Source organism: Elgaria multicarinata, chromosome 6 (assembly GCF_023053635.1).
Source record: "Elgaria multicarinata webbii isolate HBS135686 ecotype San Diego chromosome 6, rElgMul1.1.pri, whole genome shotgun sequence".
Lineage (NCBI taxonomy): Eukaryota > Metazoa > Chordata > Lepidosauria > Squamata > Anguidae > Elgaria > Elgaria multicarinata.
The window spans coordinates 118,392,279-118,411,663 of record NC_086176.1 but is presented as its reverse complement, the minus strand read 5'-3'; positions in this window follow the sequence as shown (position 1 = coordinate 118,411,663).

Below are 19,385 nucleotides of genomic sequence, written 5' to 3'. Positions count from 1 at the left end.
TGGCACCTACATTATATGCTTTTAGACGCCAGGTGAAGACCTTTTTATTCTCCCAGCATTTTAACAGTCTATAAATAAATTTTAACTCGGTGTTTTAAATTTGTAATTTTGCATTGCTGCTGTTTTTATCAGGTTGAGCTTTTATATTGTATTTTATATTATGGTTTTATACTGTTGTTTTATACTTTGAATGGTTTTAATTTTTGTGAACCGCCCAGAGAGCTCCAGCTATTGGGCGGCATAGAAATGTAATAAATAAATAAATAAATAAATAAATAAATAAATAAATAAATAAATCCTGACCAGCTTCCCCACCGAGGCAGTCTCATAAATTTTGCTTGTTAGAGAATGGCCAGCCCAAATAGTACAGGGTCACAGAGAGGTGTTTTAGAAGTTCCCAGGCTGCAAATCATCTTAGTTCCTGAAGGTGGCAGCAGAAGAAAGCAATCTCTCTCTCTCTGTCTCTCTCTCTCTCTCTCTCTCTCTCTCATCCCATCCCAAAGCCCAAATAGTTTTTGGCTAAAACCTGGCTTTTGCTTGTATAAGTGGAAACCCTTTTGCTACTTGCCAAGTTTCCCAGCAATGTTAGAACAGCCTATTCATTTGCATGACATGCACAGTTCGTAGCCCCTTGGATATCATACTTTTAAATATATTGGGTTGAATCCAGACCAAGGCTGTAAGACTATACTCACTTGCCTGGGAGTAAGCCCTGTTGAAATCAGTGGGACTTCATAGCAGACAGGCCCAAGATGGCCCTCTAGGTTGGCTGCACTTGAGTCCCATTGAAATTTATGTGAAAAGTTAAGCATGATGTAGCAAGCCCCAACTATTTCAATGGGAAATAAGTGCAACTAAATTAGCCTAAATCCAACTCACTTATACCGCATATCAATGGTTCATTGTTAGCATATGGGTTCCTTCCCTCCTTGTTTTCTCCAGCACATTAGCAGTGCAGGAGATACTCGCGTGAGGTACTGGTTCCTCACTATTCGTCCAGTTCTGGGCTCCACACTTCAAGAAGGATGCAGACAAACTGGAGCGTGTTCCGAGGAGGGCCACCAGGATGATCAGGGGTCTGGAAACAAAGCCCTATGAAGAGGCTTTATAGGCCCCTTCCAACTCTACTATTCTATGACTCTATGATTCTGTGATAAGTTTTTCCTGATGTCCAGCTGGAATCTGGCTTCCTTTAACTTGAGCCCGTTATTCCGTTTCCTGCACTCTGGGAGGATCGAGAAGAGATCCTGGCCCTCCTCTGTGTGACCACCTTTTAAGTATTTGAAGAGTGCTCTCATGTCTCCCCTCAATCGTCTCTTCTCCATGCTAAACAGGCCCAGTTCTGGAGAAGAGACGATTGAGGGGAGACATGAGAGCACTCTTCAAATACTTAAAAGGTTGTCACACAGAGGAGGGCCAGGATCTCTTCTCGATCCTCCCAGAGTGCAGGACACGGAATAACAGGCTCAAGTTAAAGGAAGCCAGATTCCGGCTGGACATCAGGAAAAACTTATCATAGAATCATAGAGTCATAGAATAGCAGAGTTGGAAGGGGCCTATAAGGCCATCGAGCCCAACCCCCTGCTCAATGCAGGAATGCACCCTAAAGTGTCCTTGACAGGTGGTTGTCCAGCTGCCTCTTGAAGGCCTCTAGTGTGGGAGAGCCCACAACCTCCCTAGGTAACTGGTTCCATTGTCGCACTGCTCTAACAGTCAGGAAGTTTTTCCTGAAGTCCAGCTGGAATCTGGCTTTCAGTATGACAATGGAACCAGGTCATGGGTTCTCCCACACTAGAGGCCTTCAAGAGGCAGCTGGACAACCATCTGTCAGGGATGCTTTAAGGTGAATACCTGCATTGAGCAAGGGGTTGGGCTCGATGGCCTTATAGGCCCCTTCCAACTCTACTATTCTATGATTCTATCCTTCTCACTTTTGTGTCTGAATTGGGATTTCACCGTGGTTGTAGAAACCTGAACAAATCAGCCACTGCAAGGAAGAGAATTTTTATTTGCCACTTTTCAAATTCTTGTGGTGATTTTGCTCCCCTTCTAGAATTACACCACACACACAAAAGACAATGATTGATTGCCATAGGAAAAGATACCAAAACAAAACAATAACCACATCCCCAAAAGACACCTGCACAGGTGATTAAGGTTCCAGATACGTTTCAATGAATGTTCCATCAATTTCAGTTTCTCTCCTTTCTCTAACCTTAAATCCATTTTGTTCCAAACTCTGAGAAATTTTCGTTTGAGTCTGAAAATCAGTACAGGTTTTGTGCATATTTCCCCTAATGCATGCATTTTTTGTATGCGGTTTCCCTGATATGCACATTTTTGTAATTTCCCAAAGATAATGTATTTTAATGCTATTTTCAAGAATAGACATATTCTTGTGTGCGCTTTCCCAAAATATATGCATTTTGTATGTTTTTTGTTTTTTTTACTGGAGAACTGCATCCATTACAAAATTCAGAGAAATTTGAAGGTTAACTGAATTTTGGTTTGCATAGCAGTTCAAAAGTGTGAAATAAGGTAAATTCACATTAAAATGCAAACCAAATTAATTCCTCCTCCCCTTCCTGCTCCACAGTACACCATGATGATGGAGAGAAATGTCCCTTCTCCCTGAGGGTTGCTTCTACTACCTTCACACATCCCGTGCATGCAAGCCAGATTCCAGCTGGACATCAGGAAAAAACTTCCTGACTGTCAGAGCAGTACGACAATGGAACCAGTTACCTAGGGAGGTGGTGGGCTCTCCCACACTAGAGGCCTTCAAGAGGCAGCTGGACAACCATCTGTCAGGGATGCTTTAAGGTCGATTCCTGCATTGAGCAGGGGGTTAGACTCGATGGCCTTATAGGCCCCTTCCAACTCTACTATTCTATGATTCTAAGTAAGGCCCTTTACTTAGGCCATAGCTAGACCTAAGGTTTATCCCAGGTTTGTCCTGGGGTCAAACCTGTTCATCTAAGTGCCACACAGAGCATCCAGGGCTCAGGCATGGACGAACATGGGATGATCCTGGGATAAACCTTAGGTCTAGCTATGGCCTAAGTAAAGGGCCTTTATTTATTCTGGGGGTGGTAGAGAGGGGGGCATTTATTATCTGGACACTTTCAATCGACTCAGGACATGTACTGTATTGTTTCTGATTTGGCAGGGGAATAAATTGTTTCATCCCCAAAACAGCCCAAGAAATGCCCAGGGGAGCCCATCTCTAATCCAAACCAAGCAGTGCGACACGATTAATGTCTCATTCAAGAGGAGATTTAAGTTTAATAGCCTGTACTGCAGCAGCTGTGCATCACTGGAAAATACATTTGGGAGCAGAACTGCCTGTCCGGGTGACTCTATTCTTGTCTTGAACTGATTTATTGTGCATAATTTATATGGGCTGGAGAATTCCGCTTTCCTTCTTCTTTCCTAACATTGTTGGTTTCCTCTGGGGCAGAATGTCCACTTCTCTCCCCACCTCCTGCCTTTTTGAAGGACAGAGAACACACCCGGCCATGAGCACACTGTGCCAAGCAAGGATCTAGGGTCACAGATCAAGGATTTGGCCACTGTTATCCACCTGCGCCAAACCACAGATACAGGTGACGCACAGACCAGCCCTAGGAACAGGAGACTGGGTCCCAAGCATTGCAGTGCCTGAACACAGCGCTACTAAAGTAGATTTATTGGTCCAAACATATTACAAAATATAACCTCTCAACTAAGCACCTGACCAGAATTCTCCTCCTCACCTCCCAACTAGTTTCCCGGTTCCCTTGGCTTCCAGAGCAATCCCTGGCCTTTGACAGCTCTTCTTCCAAATGCACAGCCCGTCCCACAGGTACAATTTCCTCTCCAGGATATTACCAAGGATGGACAATTTCTCATCAGTGGAAGACACCCCGCCTATGAACTGAGGCTGGTGGCCATGGTCCCAAGATCCCTTGCTCGGCCTGAAGACCTCTCTCCTTCTTGGTGTCCCACAGAGCGGACTGCTGCCGTGTTTGGCAAATGCCCCTTGGCTAGTAGGAGGTTTTTGCAGGGGTCCTGGTGTTCCCCGGCTCACCATTGCCTCTTTCTCCTTCTGATAAAATTCCCTCCTGGAGACCACGCTCTTTGAGGACACAGAGACTTGTCTCCAGCGCCACAGGCCTTTCGGCAGGTACAGTTTTTTCTCCAGGATTCTACCGATGATGGACATTTTCCCATCAGCGGACGACACACCGCTTACGAATTGAGGGCAGTGGCTGGGCTCCCCAGGTCTTTTGCTCCGTGCTTGTTCCGTCCTGGGCGTCTCTCCCTCTTTTGGTGTTCCAAATGGCAGGTTGCTTTTTGGGGATGCAGAGAGTTGCCTGGGGGGCTCCGGAACCTCAGCTGTAGCCGATCGTGGTGCAACGAGGTGTTCAGGTGGTCCAGAAGCGACTTCCATTGCTGTGCTATGGAACTCCCTATTCCTTCGGCTGGCTTTTGCTTCTTCGAGTGGGGCTGCTGAGGAAGGGGCAGCATTCTTTGGAGATATTTGAGGCTGTCTGGCTGCTGAGGAATCTGCACGCCTCAGACTGCCCCTCTCTTCACTGGCTGTCTCTTCTGAGCCCTTGGTGCTGCTGCTGCTGCTTCTCGCCTCCTTTCCCAGGGCCTCACTTGTGGCAACCCCTTCTTCGTCGCCGTCCCAGTCTCCTACTCTCTCCCACTCACATTCTGTGCTAAACTGGGACATGCCCCCTGTAGACAAAGGCCTCTCTTCCTTGGAGATGGAGAAGGTGCCGCCCTCCCCTCTTTTGCCTCCCCAATCATCATCTGTCTTTCGCACCAAACCAGGTGCTGGATGCCTTTGGCATTCACCCACTGACTCCACCAGGCCTAGATTTTGAGATAAAAGTCGGGCCGGCGGGAGGTACTGCCCTGAGCTTTGGGAGGCCCCACTGGAGGTCCTATCTTCCTCAGAGGCTTGGACACCTTGGTGGGCTGGGTGCCCCATGGAGTCTTCACTTCCTTGAAGGTGTGGGGGGAACTTCAGGCCATGGCATTCCTCACATAGGGATGCTGTCTCCAAAGGCCCGGGATATGCCCAGGCAGCTCCCTGCTCTGGGAGGGAAACATCTCTCGTGCTTTCTCCCGAGGACAAACTAGAATTCTGTCGTTCACTGTCCTCTGATGGCAGAGAAAAGGCCCCTGCCTCTACCTCCTCAGCCTTCCCTTGGGCTCTCTCTTGCTGCTGCTGAAGCTGCCATCTTTGTTTTGCATCCGATTGCAACGAGGAGCTGGAGTCTTTCCTCGATGTGGTCAAATGCCAACATCTATGGCATGGACAGAGACATTCAGGTATCTTGCAAGACCTTCTTGGCCCCCATTTCAGCCTGCCTGGGTGGTGGCCGTGGTCCGGCTTCCGTGGAACCCTTTTCGTCATCCCAATCGATGTCCTGGAAGAGCATGGAATGGGTTTTCTGCCCCTGGCTCTCGGAGGGATCCTTTCGCTTGCACGTCTTCCGCTCAGGGAGCTGGGCAGATGTTCCGACGAAAGCTTGGCCTTCTGCAAATATTTCTTGGCTCTGGAAGCAGACAGAGAGGGGGGCGGAATCCCAGGCCCCCATGTCCTCTCGGCAGTCCTTGAACCCTGCCCTCGTCTGGCCTCCTTGAGGTATAAATTCGTCGGAAATCTCTGCAAAGGTTTCCCTTGCAAGGCACTCGTTTGGGGGACTTCTTGCCCAGCCGTCCAGCCACCCCTTGTCCTTTGACAGGGTCTTGTGGCAGGACAGACAGATGGCTGGTCAGAATCCAGCCGAGAGCCCTTCCCCCTGTCTTGTCTTATTCCATAAAACAGCTCCGAGTGATGTAAATGTGGATCCTCCAAGCTTGTCCTGGATTCGCTTTCTGTTTGGGCCTGAAACGAAAAGTCTGATCCACTGTGAGCCTTGTGGCAATAACACATGGAAGGTTGTTCCTCCTCTTCTTCTGTTTCTTCAACTTGAGGAATAAATGCCCTCATGGACTCCTGGGCCAATTTGGTAAGGCGCCATCTGTGCTCGAGGGTCAGGTTTCGGATGTGGGTCTCCAGCTGGTTCTTCATGCCTTGATTCATGGACTGCAGGTGTTTGGCGCCCACAGTCGCTTCCTTTCTAAGATACGTCTTGGCAATCGCCCCTCTCCTTTCTGCAACGATGTCCTTTGGTCTCGCTGCCGCGTGTCTCTCACCTGTGGCAGGTTGTGGGCTCTTCTGTGGCTCTAGGGTTACTGGAGCAAAGGCATGCAGGGACTTCTGAACAGTGACTGGCAGCCCCCACTCACGGTGGATCTTCTTCTTCTGGACGTGGAACTCCAGGCGATCCTGGGCACTGTCCGTGAGGAATGGTGACTCCACCACAGAACTTCTAGAAAGGTTCATTGCTGAGGTGGCCGATGTGGTTATCGCCAGCAGTTTCTGCTCCTCCAGCTCCTCTGGAGCCTCTTTTCTGCCCCAGAATTTCTCCACTGACCTTTCTGAACCCAACTGGGGTCGTGTAACAGGGACCACATGAGATCTAGAGCCATGGGGCTGAGTTTTGGGCCCGATTTCTCCAGAAAAAGAAGCAGGCACAGAAAGCTGAAATCCTTTCAGTGCTTCTTGAGCCTGTTTTGGGAGGCGCCATCTGTGTTCTGCAGCCATACTGTTCACATGAGATTCCAGCCATCCTTTTGCGTCTGGGCTGAGGAACAAGAGCGGCTTCATCACAGTGTGCGTTTCTCCTCTATCCCACAGACGCTTCTGGGCTATCATCTGTGACTCAAGGGGAAATGGGGCGAAGGCCTGCGCGGACTTCAGCGCAGCGGATGGCAGGCCCCAGGCATGCTGGAGTTTCTTGTGTTGGGTGTGGAACTCCAGAAGAATCCAGGCCTCATCTGTGAGGAAAGGCAGCTTCACCTCCGGAGACAGGAAAGTTGTCGCCTCAGCACAGGCAGGTGTTGCTTCCTCTTCCTCATGGTAGATGTTCCTCCTTGTCTTCTGCCTGGCCTCTCTTCTGGGCTTAGCCTCTAGCCATGATTCTTCATTGCCATCTCCAGGCTGGGAAGCAGCTTCAGCTACCTGGGATAATTTGGAAGGCTGAGGCAAGAGAGGGTGCAACCGATCCAGCTTGGATGGAGAAGGGAGTCTGGGAGGCAGAAACGCCCTCAGCGATTGCTGAGCCCGTTCTGGAAGGCCCCACCTGTGCTCTGCAGTTATATGTCTCAGGTGGGCATCCAGACGCTCCTTTATGTCAGGGCAAAGGAAAAGGAGACTCTGAGGAATAATTTCCACTTCTTCTCTCTCCCGTGGGCATGTCCTGGTCACACCCTCTCCTGTGCGCTTCTCTGGCTTAGATGGAAATGGAGCGAAGGCATGCAGTGACTTCAGCACCGTGAAGGGCTTTCCCCAGGCATGCTGGATTTTCTTGTGTTGGACATGGAACTCCAGAAGGTCCTGGTCCTCAACTGAGAGGAAGAGTAGCTTTCCCTCAGCCCATAAGAAAGCAGTTTTTTTAAAGCCCATACGTGGCGTTGCTCCTCGTTCCCTTTGCCAGAAGGTCACTTCCTTTCCTTTTGCCCTTCTCCTGGCTTTGGCCTCTTCCACTAAGACTTCCGTGTCGTCATCAGTCTGGGAATCTCCCATAGGTACCTGGAAAGATTTGTACTGACAAAGCAAGGGAGGCTGCGACCGATCCACTCCAGATCGGGGAGGGGGACCAGGAGGCCGGAATCTCCTCAGCGACTGCTCGACACGTTTTGGAAGCTCCCATCTGTGCTTTGTGGCCAAACTCCTCATGTGGGCCTCCAGGCGCTCCTTTGCATCTGGGCCAAGGAACAAAACCTTCTGGGCCAGGGGTCGCACTTCTCCCCCCACCCATGGGCCTGCCTTGGTCACCCCCTTTTTTGTGCGCTTCTTTGGGCGCAGGGCAAATGGAGCAAACACATGCAGAGACTTCAGGACAGCAGATGGGAGGCCCCAGGCATGCTGGAGTTTCTTGTGTTGGGTGTGGAACTCCAGACATTTCCAGGCCTCATCTGTGAGGAAAGGCAGCTTCACCCCAGGAGACCAGGAGACCCCGCCCTGTAGTCTCAGCCACAGCTGAGCCCGACCGGAGCCTGCCGCCTCCGTCCTTCTGGCTTCCTTCTTGGCCTGCTCAGGACTAACGGCACCCACAGCCCGAGCTTCTGTGCCAGCCCCACAGCTGGGCTCCTGGGGAAAGCTGCTCGCCAACAGCATCCTCTTCCCTTGGCGGAGGCCACCACTTCCGGTTTCTGGGAACAGCGAGCGCAGGGACCTGAGCACCCTTTGGGGCAGCCCCCAGTGCCGCTGCAGCTTCAGCCTCTGAACGTGATACTCCAGGTAACTGCCGGTGCCCCAGGGGAGAAACGAGAGCTGCTGCTCCAGGGCGCGGATGTGGATCTTGGAGTTGCAGAAGGCAGGTTCTGGGGGGAGCCCTTGCATGAAGGCCCTGAGAGTGCTCTGGACGAAGACCGGGGTGCCCCACTCGTGCTGGAGCCTCCTCTTTCTCACGTGCAGCTCCAAGGACTCCAGTTCCCAAAGCTGGAGAAACTGGGGCTGAGCCTGGGACAGCTCAAGAACATCCGTCCTGCATCGGAGGGGTTGGGAGAGCGGCCCAGGGGTCAGGACGCTCCGGGCTTCCACATAGCGTGGCCCCAGCCCCCAGAGAGAACCCAGGTGGCAACGCCGCAGGCACACCTCCATCCTCTTGGCATCCTCGGCGTGCACGAAGGGCAGGAAGAGCGTCCGGGGCTGCAAGGGCTTGTAGCCGTGGGGGACTAACTTGGGCAGAGGCTGCCGGCACATCCATGCTGTCCATCTCCAAGAGCACGCGGCAACAGCCGGGAAACTCTCCAACTGCACCTCCAGGCATTTCTTGGCCAGGTGGAGCTGCAGCGTCACCTGAACACCAACCTGTGAGGTGGGAAGCAGCCGTGGGGCTGAAGCAGCCATCCCTTTGGGCTCTTTGCTTCTCCGCCCTTTCGTCCTGGCACCCGCACCCCAGGACGACGGTGGCGCTGTGAGACTCCCAGGCTGATCGCGTTGGTAGAGCAGTCTCACGGGCTTGAGAACCCTTTTAGGCAGCCACCATTGCTGTTGAATGACTCTTTTCTGCACGTTCCTCTCCAGATCCCTTTGGCTGGCCTTGCTGAGGAAGCAGAGTTCGGCTGGGAAAACGGCCACCTCCTTGTGCCTGACCTTCTGGGGGCAAATACCAGGGGCGGCTGGCAGAAGGAACCGGAGGGATCTCTGGATGAGACCTGGGAGCCCCCAGAGGCGTTGCAGGGTCTTCCTTCTCACGTGCCACTCCAGGGCCTCTCGGGTGCCCTGGCCCAGGAACGGGGTCTCTCTTGCAGTGGAGCGGAACGCGGCGGACCGACTGGGCAAGAGGGCGGCTGGTGCTGGTGGGTGCTGGAACAGCTGGGCCAGGGACTTCTTGTACATCGTCGGCAGCCCCCACCGGTACGCCAGATCTTTGTGGCTGGCGTTGAGTTGGATGTGGCCCAGGACTGCCTGGTCCACAAAAAAGAGCTGCTGGGGTCTTAGTGTTAGAGGCCTCGACCCAGGCGGCAAGACTTTAGGGAGTGCCTGCTTCAAGGCCCGGCGGGCGGCTTCCCGAGACCGCCGAACGACTGGTGCAGCCACGCCCAGCTGGCTCTCAAGGGCTCTCTTGGCCAGGTGCCTTTGCAGTGCCTGCTGCTTCCAGTCCCAGCTCAGCTCTGGGCAACGGTCCTTTGAAGAGACCACAGGCTTCCTGTAGGAGTTCGACCTCATCGCCTCCTCCTTGCCATTCCCTATCAGAGGTATCGCAACGGCCTTCTCATCCTCTTGGGGTGCTTTGGTCAGTCGGGGAGAGATTGCCATGAACACCTGCAGAGATTCGAGTGCCCGTCTCGGTAGGCCCCACTGCCTCTCGATGATCTTGCTCTTGAGGTGAGCCTCCAGCTGCAGCTTGGTCTCCAAGCAGATGAAAAGGAGCTGGTCGATGCCAACGAATACCCGCACTGCGATTTGGTCCCAGACCACCGTGGCCAAGCGCGTCGGTGATGACGGGGCAGGCAAGAGAAACCGTTTCAAAGACCGTTGCACCAGGCTGGGCAGGTTCCAATGGCGCTGGAGTCTCTTCTGGAGGACATGGGACTCCAAGCTCTTCCAGTCGTCGGGTGCTATGAAGGGAGGCTTTGCGTGGCCAAACTCAGCCAAGGCATGCAGCCAGGTTGGGGCGGCTGGCAGTGCAGGGGCACCGGGGACCATCTTGGCCAGGGACTGCAGGTACAGTGTTGGAAGACACCACAGGAAATGGATCCATTTGCTCTTCACGTTCATCTCGACAGCATCAGCTTTCCCCCGGAGACTCAAGCATAGCGCGTTCCTCATCTGAGGGTGGCTTCGACCCCGTGGGACAAGTTTGGGCAGAGGCCAACCCTTCACTCTTGCATTTGTCACCTTCTGAGATTGCCCCACAATTGCCGGGAGAACCTCCAGCCTCATCTCTACAGATTTCTTCACAATGTGGGTCTGGAGATTTGCTTGGGAGCTGGGAGCTGTGCTCAAGTCAAGAATTTCAGCAACACCGGGGGTTTCTGAGAAGGCTGCCTGCATCGTTCTTGAACTTGGTGGTTGGCCGGCAGCCCTGAGCCCCCGTTTCCGGGCTGGCGAAGGAGGCTTCCCCTCCCTGGGCTGAAAGGGCACCTTCATGTGCCTGAGGGCCTCTTGCACCCTCCGGGGAAGCCGCCACCGCTTCAGCTGAACCACTTTCTTCAGGTGCAGCTCCAGCTTCTTCCTGGTCCCAACAGGCAAAAAGGAGAGAGCCTCAGCCCTGTTCAGCACATCAACTTCCCAGAGGCGCCTGCGGGAAGTGGAACATGGAGCAGAGGCCATGAAGCTTCTGAGAGACCTGAGCAGGGCTGAGGGAAGACCCATGAGGTGCTGCGTTCTCTTCGCCAGCAAGTGCAATTCCAAGCTCGCCGTCACCGCTGCTTCCACAAAGGGGATATTAATGGCTGTAAATTCAGCCATCTGCGTCCTGCCGGTTCCAGTTGGGAGCACCCTAGATCGGGTCACCGCCCGAGACGAAGTTTTTCTCTGCGCTCTCAGCACCATGCTCTCGTTTACTCTGCCACGGCGGGCCTCTCGTAGTGAGCTCTGGGAATACGTTCTTCTCTGGAGAAAGACACTCTCGGCTTCGCTGATCTGGGACTCTGCAAAGGCCTCGCTCCCAGCAGTGGAGGAGCGTTGATAGCCCTTCTGCTGTTTATGGCGTTTCATTGACCTGCGGACGTTCAAGCGACCGAAAGAGAACTCGGAGAGGCCAGAGGTGGATTCTGTCCAACTAAGGAGAGATGATGACTCATATGTGGTAGAGGATGAGATGAAGAGGTCCTCCGTCAGACCATCTTGGTCCCCGGAAAAGTCACTGCCTTCCTCCCAGGCACGGGGAGAATCCTTTGGAACACGGGACGTTTTCTCTTCTTCCCGTGTTGAGAAGCTGGGGACATACGGCGACACGCTGGATGAGGCTGGTCTCCCTGGGGCAAGGAGGAAATGGCCAGAGGCGGGAGCAGGCTCACTGGCGCTCTGTGGGAAGGAATCTTGGCTGCTCGCTGCAGAGCTACCGGGCAGGACAGGGCAGCGCACGCGAGGCACAGGGGGGAGTGGGAACCCCAGGCCAGCGGCACCACGGCGGCTGTCGGCTCCCCAGGAACGAAGGAGTTCTGCGGCCTCTTGAGCCACACGTTCACACACCGGGCAGGTTGCATCATCGCAGAGCAGCTGACGGATGGAGCTCTGGGGGGCACTCTTGGGTGGCCGGGCAAAAAGCTGCTGCCTGATACCTGCAAAGGAAAAGGAAGACCTGTTGGGAATATCGCAGCCTCGCCTGCGAGTTACAGGAAGGGGCCAGGGCTGCAGTTCGCTAGTTAATGCATGGGGATTTGGGCCACAGCTAACCTTAGGATCTCTATAGCTTTCAGTGCGGCTTCCTGCTCCTCCCCTTTCTCCCCCCTCCCCCCCGCCACCTCTCTCTCTCTCATCTCCTCCATGGCTGGGAGCAAATGTTTATTTTATTTTATTTTATTTATTTATTTATTTATTTATTACATTTTTATATCGCCCAATAGCCGAAGCTCTCTGGGCGGTTCACAAATGTGTTTGCTCTCTCTCTCCTGCCTGTGTTGTAGAACACAAACGGGCTGAACAAACTCCTCTTTGAAACTGCACGCTGTACCTGCATTTTTATGCAAGAAACTGTGAGTGAACCATTTTACCTTTTCTTAGGGTGACCGTATGAAAAGGAGGACAGGGCTCCTGTATCTTTAAAGGTTGTATTGAAAAGGAAATTTCAGCAGGTGTCATTTGTATATATGGGGAACCTGGTGAAATTCCCTCTTCATCACAACAGTTAAAGCTGCAGGTGCCCTGCCCTCTTTTGAATCTGATCCCTCTAGTACAGCTCCTGCAGCTTTAACTGTTGTGATGAAGAGGGAATTTCACCATGTTCTGCATATATGCAAATACCACCTGCTGAAATTCCCTTTTCTATGCAACTGTTAAAGATACAGGAGCCCTGTCCTCCTTTTCATAGGGTCACCCTACTTTTCTTCACTGAAGAAGGGTGTGGTCTCCCTTTTCTATGTGGCTGTGGGGCTGTTAAACATTCGTTCAGTTCTGCCTTTTGTTTTTCTCTGCTAACTGACTTTTTAACAGGAGGCAGCAACACCAAATAATCCCACCAAGATTCAAGTGAATGGTTGTGCCATTAATGAAATAAATGAGTAAATGTGTATTTCTCAGATTTTAACCTGCTTTCTGCATAGAAACACCACCACCAAGTGGCCTGAGAACAGGGTACTTCCTATATTGCCTTCTTCCGCACAAACCTGTCCAAGAAATTGGTTCCACTTCCAAGACCCCCTCCTGTGTCCTTCCCATCCCACTCCCATTCTCTGAGGTGTCGTGACTGGGCATGAGAGATGGGGCCTTCTCAGTTGTCGCACCCAAATTCTATCTGGTCCTATTACCCAGATAGTTTTCTTCCAGCAGGCTTCTAATTTGATGCTGCATCTTCTATAATAGGGTGACCAACTGTCAGGATTTCCCCGGATTTGTCCTGGTTTTTGTTCTTTCCATGGTGTCAGGGGGGATTTTCTATAATTTTCAACAATGTCCTGGAATGACACACCTTCCCCTTTAAGGCTGCCTTTAGCATGGCAGGAGGGAATGACATGCTTTCTTGAGGCACATCATTCCCCCACCCCGAGCTCCAATTGAGGTCTTAAAGGGGAAAGTGGGTCATTCGTGGACATTATAGAAAAAGCCCCAATTGGAGTGGGTGGTGGTGGTGCAGAATGAAATCCTTTCCCCTCCTCCAGTCCAATCAGGTTCTTTAAGGTGGCGGGGGAATAACGTACTTTCTGCAGGACTCAGAAAGCTGCTTCCCTACACACACACTAGGTGTCCTCTTTTTTGGTTTCCCAAATATGGTCACCCTATTCTATAACATCTTAAACTGTTGCTGCTATTTTAGGAAGTTGCTATTTGTTTTATTTGGAAATAGGCTGTTCTGTGTTTTGTTTTGTTTTTTAAATTGTGAGCCATTATAAGTTTCTGTAGGAATGCAGGACATGGATTTTCCTTATAAAGAATAATAAAGAGTAGGTGCTACAGCGTAAGATGTTGGGGGTCAGAAAGACTGCTACCTTCTCCTACGGTCTCCTGCTGCCCGTCTCTGCTTCTTTGACGTACCTGTCATGAAGAATGAATAATAATAGGAGAGAGGTCTGGTTATACTGAAAACGATGGAATAACCACACAACAAATTACTCTGTGCCACCTTCTTATCTCGGTATGCGTTGGGCCCTCCCAAGTTTCACCATCACCTGAGCCATTTTATAAGGCCTTCATCTCTCCTTGCTAGAGTCCTCCAGTCAAGAACTCTCACATCTCTGCATCCCTGCTGCTAAAGCAGCCCTCATCTCTCTTTGATCAAATCCAAATGTCAGTTTCCCCTTTCCCCCAAGGACTGTTTGCACAGAACCCACTAATGAGCACACAGTTCCACATTCTGAATTTTTAAAGTAATCTGTTTCTAGTTCTCAAAGTAATCAAATTTTCCTTATTTATACCTGGCAAATATTTAAGAAAATCAATGCTTTGTTTTGTAATTATTAGTTTTTGTTGGGTGGGGGAATTCCTCTCTGCCAAAACTACCTTTGGAAAGGATGCAACTTTCAATTAAAGAAGGTGGATTTGTTTTTCTGTATCTTGCTTTATATCATCAAGTTTATCTGCTGACTCATACTGAATTTTGGTCTTTCCGGATTTTCCATCTTGGTCAGTTTTGGAATCTTCTTGTCTGGTTCCTCTCTCTAAATGGATGACATCAGTTTCTACACAAGAATACATGTGCTTCCTCCCATAGTGTCTACAGTGACAGTGTAGTGTTTAATGTCATGTCAATTAATATTTTCTCGTGCTAAATTGACTTTATGGGTCAATCCAGACCTAATAATTGATAAGAAAATGTTTTTGTGGTGGACATGAACAGATAATGCAATCTTTATTTTGGATCAACTGATGGGTGCTGACGATGAGTTCTTATTTTCTGTACTGCGTGCCAAATATGCAAATTTGCATAACACCCCCTCCCAGTTTTACAGCTCTGTCTTGAAATTTGTAAATATTTCCTTCTGTTTTACTGTTCTGCAATGAAATTTGCACATTTGCCTTGAAAATTGCCCTATTTTCTCCTTGGTTTTACTGCTCTGCCTTGAAATTTGCACAATTTCCCCCTCCGCTTCACTGCTTTGCCATGACGTTTACTGCTCTGCAACCCATATGCCAGGGGGTTTTTTTTAGTGTGCAGTTGGGGGAATGTGCAGTTGGAAATCTGATAATGTGCAGTTGAAAAAAGTGGTGAAAAAAATAAGACATGTGTTATGTGTTTATTAAGAACTTAACAATAGACTAGGGTGACCCTATGAAAAGGAGGACAGGGCTCCTGTATCTTTAACAGTTGTATTGAAAAGGGAATTTCAGCAAGTGTCATTTGTATATATGGAGAACCTGGTGAAATTCCCTCTTCATCACAACAGTTAAAGCTGCAGGTGCCCTGCCTTCTTTTGAATCTGGTCACTCTAGTATAGCTCCTGCACCTTAAAGATACAGGAGCCCTGTCCTCCTTTTCATAGGGTCACCCTACGATTGACAAAATCAAGGATGGCATGTAACACAAATTATATAAGGATGCCGGTGAAAGAGCCCTTGATGGTGTGACTGACATTGTTGGGTCCTGTGACAGTGTTGCCTGAATAGACGTGGGTGCAGAGTTGGCACTTGGGTCTATTGCATGGTCTGGTCCCTCTGGTCTGTGTCTCCGTCCTATGTACTGTTGCTGGTTAGCATCTGCTTCAGGTCGGGAGGTTGTCTGTAGGCCAGGACTGGTCTGCCTCCCAAGGCTTGTGTCAGAGGAGTGTCTGTGCTGATGATGGGTTGGAGTTCACTGATGATCCGTTGCAGTGGTTTCTATTGGGGGCTGTAGATGCCAACCAGTGGTGTACTTCTCGTGGCCTGTTGTCCGTCCTGGGTATCTGTATGTCCCTTTCAATCTGTCTTTAAGTTTAAGGTGCTATTAGTGTTGGTGATAATCTGTCCAGTCGTGAAAGAGAAATAATGTGTTTGGCTTGAGGGGGCGGGGGAGTGTCTGACAAGGCGTTTGTACAGTTGGAAAATTTCCTTTAAAAAAAACCCTGCCATATGTAGGGTGACCCTATGAAAAGGAGGACAGGGCTCCTGTATCTTTAACAGTTGCATAGAAAAGGACATTTCAGCAGATGTCATTTGTATTTATGGAGAACCTGGTGAAATTCCCTCTTCATCACAACAGTTAAAGCTGCAGGACCTATAATAAAGTGACCGGATTTAAAAGAGGGCAGCTTTAACTGGTGTCAAAGAGTGATGAAGAGGAAATTTCACCAGGTTCTCCATATATACCAATGAAACCTGCAGAAATTCCCTTTTCAATACAGCTGTTAAAGATACAGGAGCCCTGTCCTCCTTTTCATAGGGTCACCCTAGCCCATATGCATATCTGTCAGCTAGCAACGGAACCCAGTGGAGCAGCCTTCCTCAACCTGGGGCGCTCCAGATGTGTTGGACTGCAACTCCCAGAATGCCCCAGCTGCTGGCTGGGGCATTCTGGAAGTTGGAGTCCAACACATCTGGAGCGCTCCAGGTTGAGGAAGGCTGCAGTGGAGGGAAGCATCAGATACCACGGGTGGTGTGTGTGAACTAAAAGCTGCAGAAGAGAAGGCATTTTAGGGGCAAGGTGTGATTACTTCAGTAGAAAGTAAAGCAGCCTTTAAAAAAAATAAGGGCAGGATCTACACTATTGCTTTAAAATGGTTTATAACCGTTGGGGCCCAGGACACACTCCATATACAGTTTTCAAACCATTTTCAAAGTGTCATATCCTGCTTAGTGTAGATCTGGCTATGGTGTTCACTAGCAAGGGAAATGTGAGGTGGAGGATGAAACTGACAAGTATATTGACAAGAAGAGGATATAATTATGCTTGGCTAAATAGTGGACAGGAGGTCTTGCAGACTTGTGCCAGACACGCCTCTACCCCAATGCAAAAGCATTCCCACATTCATAAGGGCGCAGAAATTTAAATCCCTTTGAGGGGGGAGGAATTTCCCTTGTGAGCTAGCAACCCCAGGGGACCATCAAGCCACCAAGCAGGCAAGGAATAATGTTGGGAGGAACAGACTAGCCCCCCACCCACTGTAGGTTATTCTCAGGGTGGCTTAGCATTACTTGTGAACTCATCCTATGCATAATCTTGGAATTGTTGTAGATCGCAAGCTGAATATGAGCCAACAGTGCGATATGGCTGCAAGAAAGGCAAATGCTATTTTGGGCTGCATTAATAGAAGTATAGCTTCAACATCACATGAGGTTCTGGTTCCTCTCTCTTCGGCCCTGGTTAGGCCTCATCTAGAGTATTGCGTCCAGTTCTGGGCTCCACAATTCAAGAAGGACGCAAACAAGCTGGAGCGTGATCAGAGGAGGACAACCAGAATGATCAGGGGTCTGGAAACAAAGCCCTATGAAGAGAGACTGAAAGAACTGGGCAGGTTTAGCCTGGAGAAGAGAAGATGGAGGGGAGGCATGATAGCACTCTTCAAATACTTAAACGGTTGTCACACAGAGGAGGGCCAGGATCTCTCCTCGATCCTCCCAGAGTGCAGGACATGGAATAACGGGCTCAAGTTAAAGGAAGCCAGATTCCAGCTGGACATCAGGAAAAACTTCCTGACTGTTAGAGCAGTACGACAATGGAATCAGTTACCTAGGGGGGTTGTGGGCTCTCCCACACTAGAGGCCTTCAAGTGGCAGCTGGACAACCATCTGTCAGGGATGCTTTAGGGTGTATTCCTGCATTGAGCAGGGGGTTGGACTTGATGGCCTTGTAGGCCCCTTCCAACTCTGCTATTCTATGATTCTGTGATTCTATGATAATTGTTAGTGAGTTGTATTTTCATATATATGCATTTCATATGTATTCATTGCTATGGATATATTCAAATTTATAAATGATTATTTTAAAAACATGAAAAAAAAGTTTCTAATTCTCATGAGGAACTCAAGAAAGTTTGAATGCCCAGAAAAGCCTGTAAATATGTCCATGGCCATGGCTAGACCAGGCCTATATCCCGGGATCACCCCGGGGTCATCCCTGGGCATCCAAATGACACACAGGGGATCCCGGGAACAGGCAGGGACAATCCCTCCATTTGCCTGGGATAATCTTTAGGTCTAGTTAAGGCCCATGTCCTCTTTTTCTTATTTTTGTATAAAATTCCATGAAAATTAGAGTAACAGAAGCAGAATTAATTAGCTGTTGATTCCACACACACACACACACACCCTAATTATAGAATTCTGGCTTCTTAATCTGGGAATGTTTGACCCAGCAAATTGCATGGGTCATGTGAATTCACCCTATTACTAAGAAATATCAACTTAGCTATGACACCTCTTTTATACATTCAATGGGGCAGTCAAAGAAACGAATGTCATATTTACCCATTCTGTGACGGATGAAAACTTGGATAAAATGTCAGGGAAGACCCAAAGACGGGTGCAGTTTCTTTGGGGCCATTCGTAAGTCTTCACCCACAGAGGGAAGCTTTGCAGAAGTTTTCTGATGGAATAGAGAACCAGGACTAAGACAGCATTTTTGCCCAGGATTAAAAAGGATTTCCAAAGGGCAAAGGACACACTATCTAAAGTTGTCTCCTCCATACTTGTAACAAATTCAAAGTTCACTTTGCAACCATGGCATTGGACATCTTGCCAGTGCTGGTTTTAGATAAGAACAGGACGCCAGAAGCATTCTGGAGCGCATCATAAAGGCCTCTGTGCAGCCTCTGAACAACCACAACTCAGAAAGAACCCTCGGTGGTAGGGGTTTCCCCTCAGTTGGACTTTTCCCATGGAGATGGTCCCCGCATCTTCTAGTCCTCATGGTGGATGTTGCAAGACCAGTCACAGAAATCATGTGTCCTTAAGATACTCTGCGTGTGCAAACCTGTGTGCGCCATTGCTGGGCCTAGCTAGTTGTCAGCAATGTTATAAGAGATACAGAAAAATGAATCTGTCGTCAGTGGAGACACTTACATCAGCTTTTGTATTTCCCACCTGCGATGGGGTCTATCTTGTCCCTTATACTTTTTAATGTCTACATGAAACCACTGGGGAAAGTCATTCGGGGTTTGGGGGCTGAGCAAGATACAGATGACACTCAGTTCTACTTTTCATCTATTTATTTATTTTATTACATTTATATACCGCCCCATAGCCGAAGTAGTCAGGGCAGTTTACAAAAGTTAAAAACAATGAACATTAAGAACAGATATACAAAAATTTAAAGCTATCAAAAGCATTAAAAAAATATCCATTTAAAAACAATATCGGTTTAAAACAACTATTCTGGGGCCAATTCAAAATTCAGCATTATTTATTTGTTTTATTACATTTAATAAATCTAATAATTTCTATCGCGTCATCCCAAGATGGAGAGCTCCCAGCACGGCCAGTCAGAAGGCCTTGTGCCGCTATAACGTCCTTTTCTCTTCATCGGATTTTCAGCAGTAAGCAAAAAGAAGCAGCAGCAGTAGGACGCCAGGAGCATTATGGGTTGAAGACGTCATTGTCTGGAACCCCCATAAAATTCCATGAATGATGCAAGGCGATGTTGCGATAAAAGCCTGGACTGGAATCATCCCAGGCTTGGATCTGAGTAGGAGAAAGGGGAAGAAAACTAGTTGGAGAGGTGCAAAAGAGGACAGACCACACTCCTTCTCCTTGTGTCAAAGAG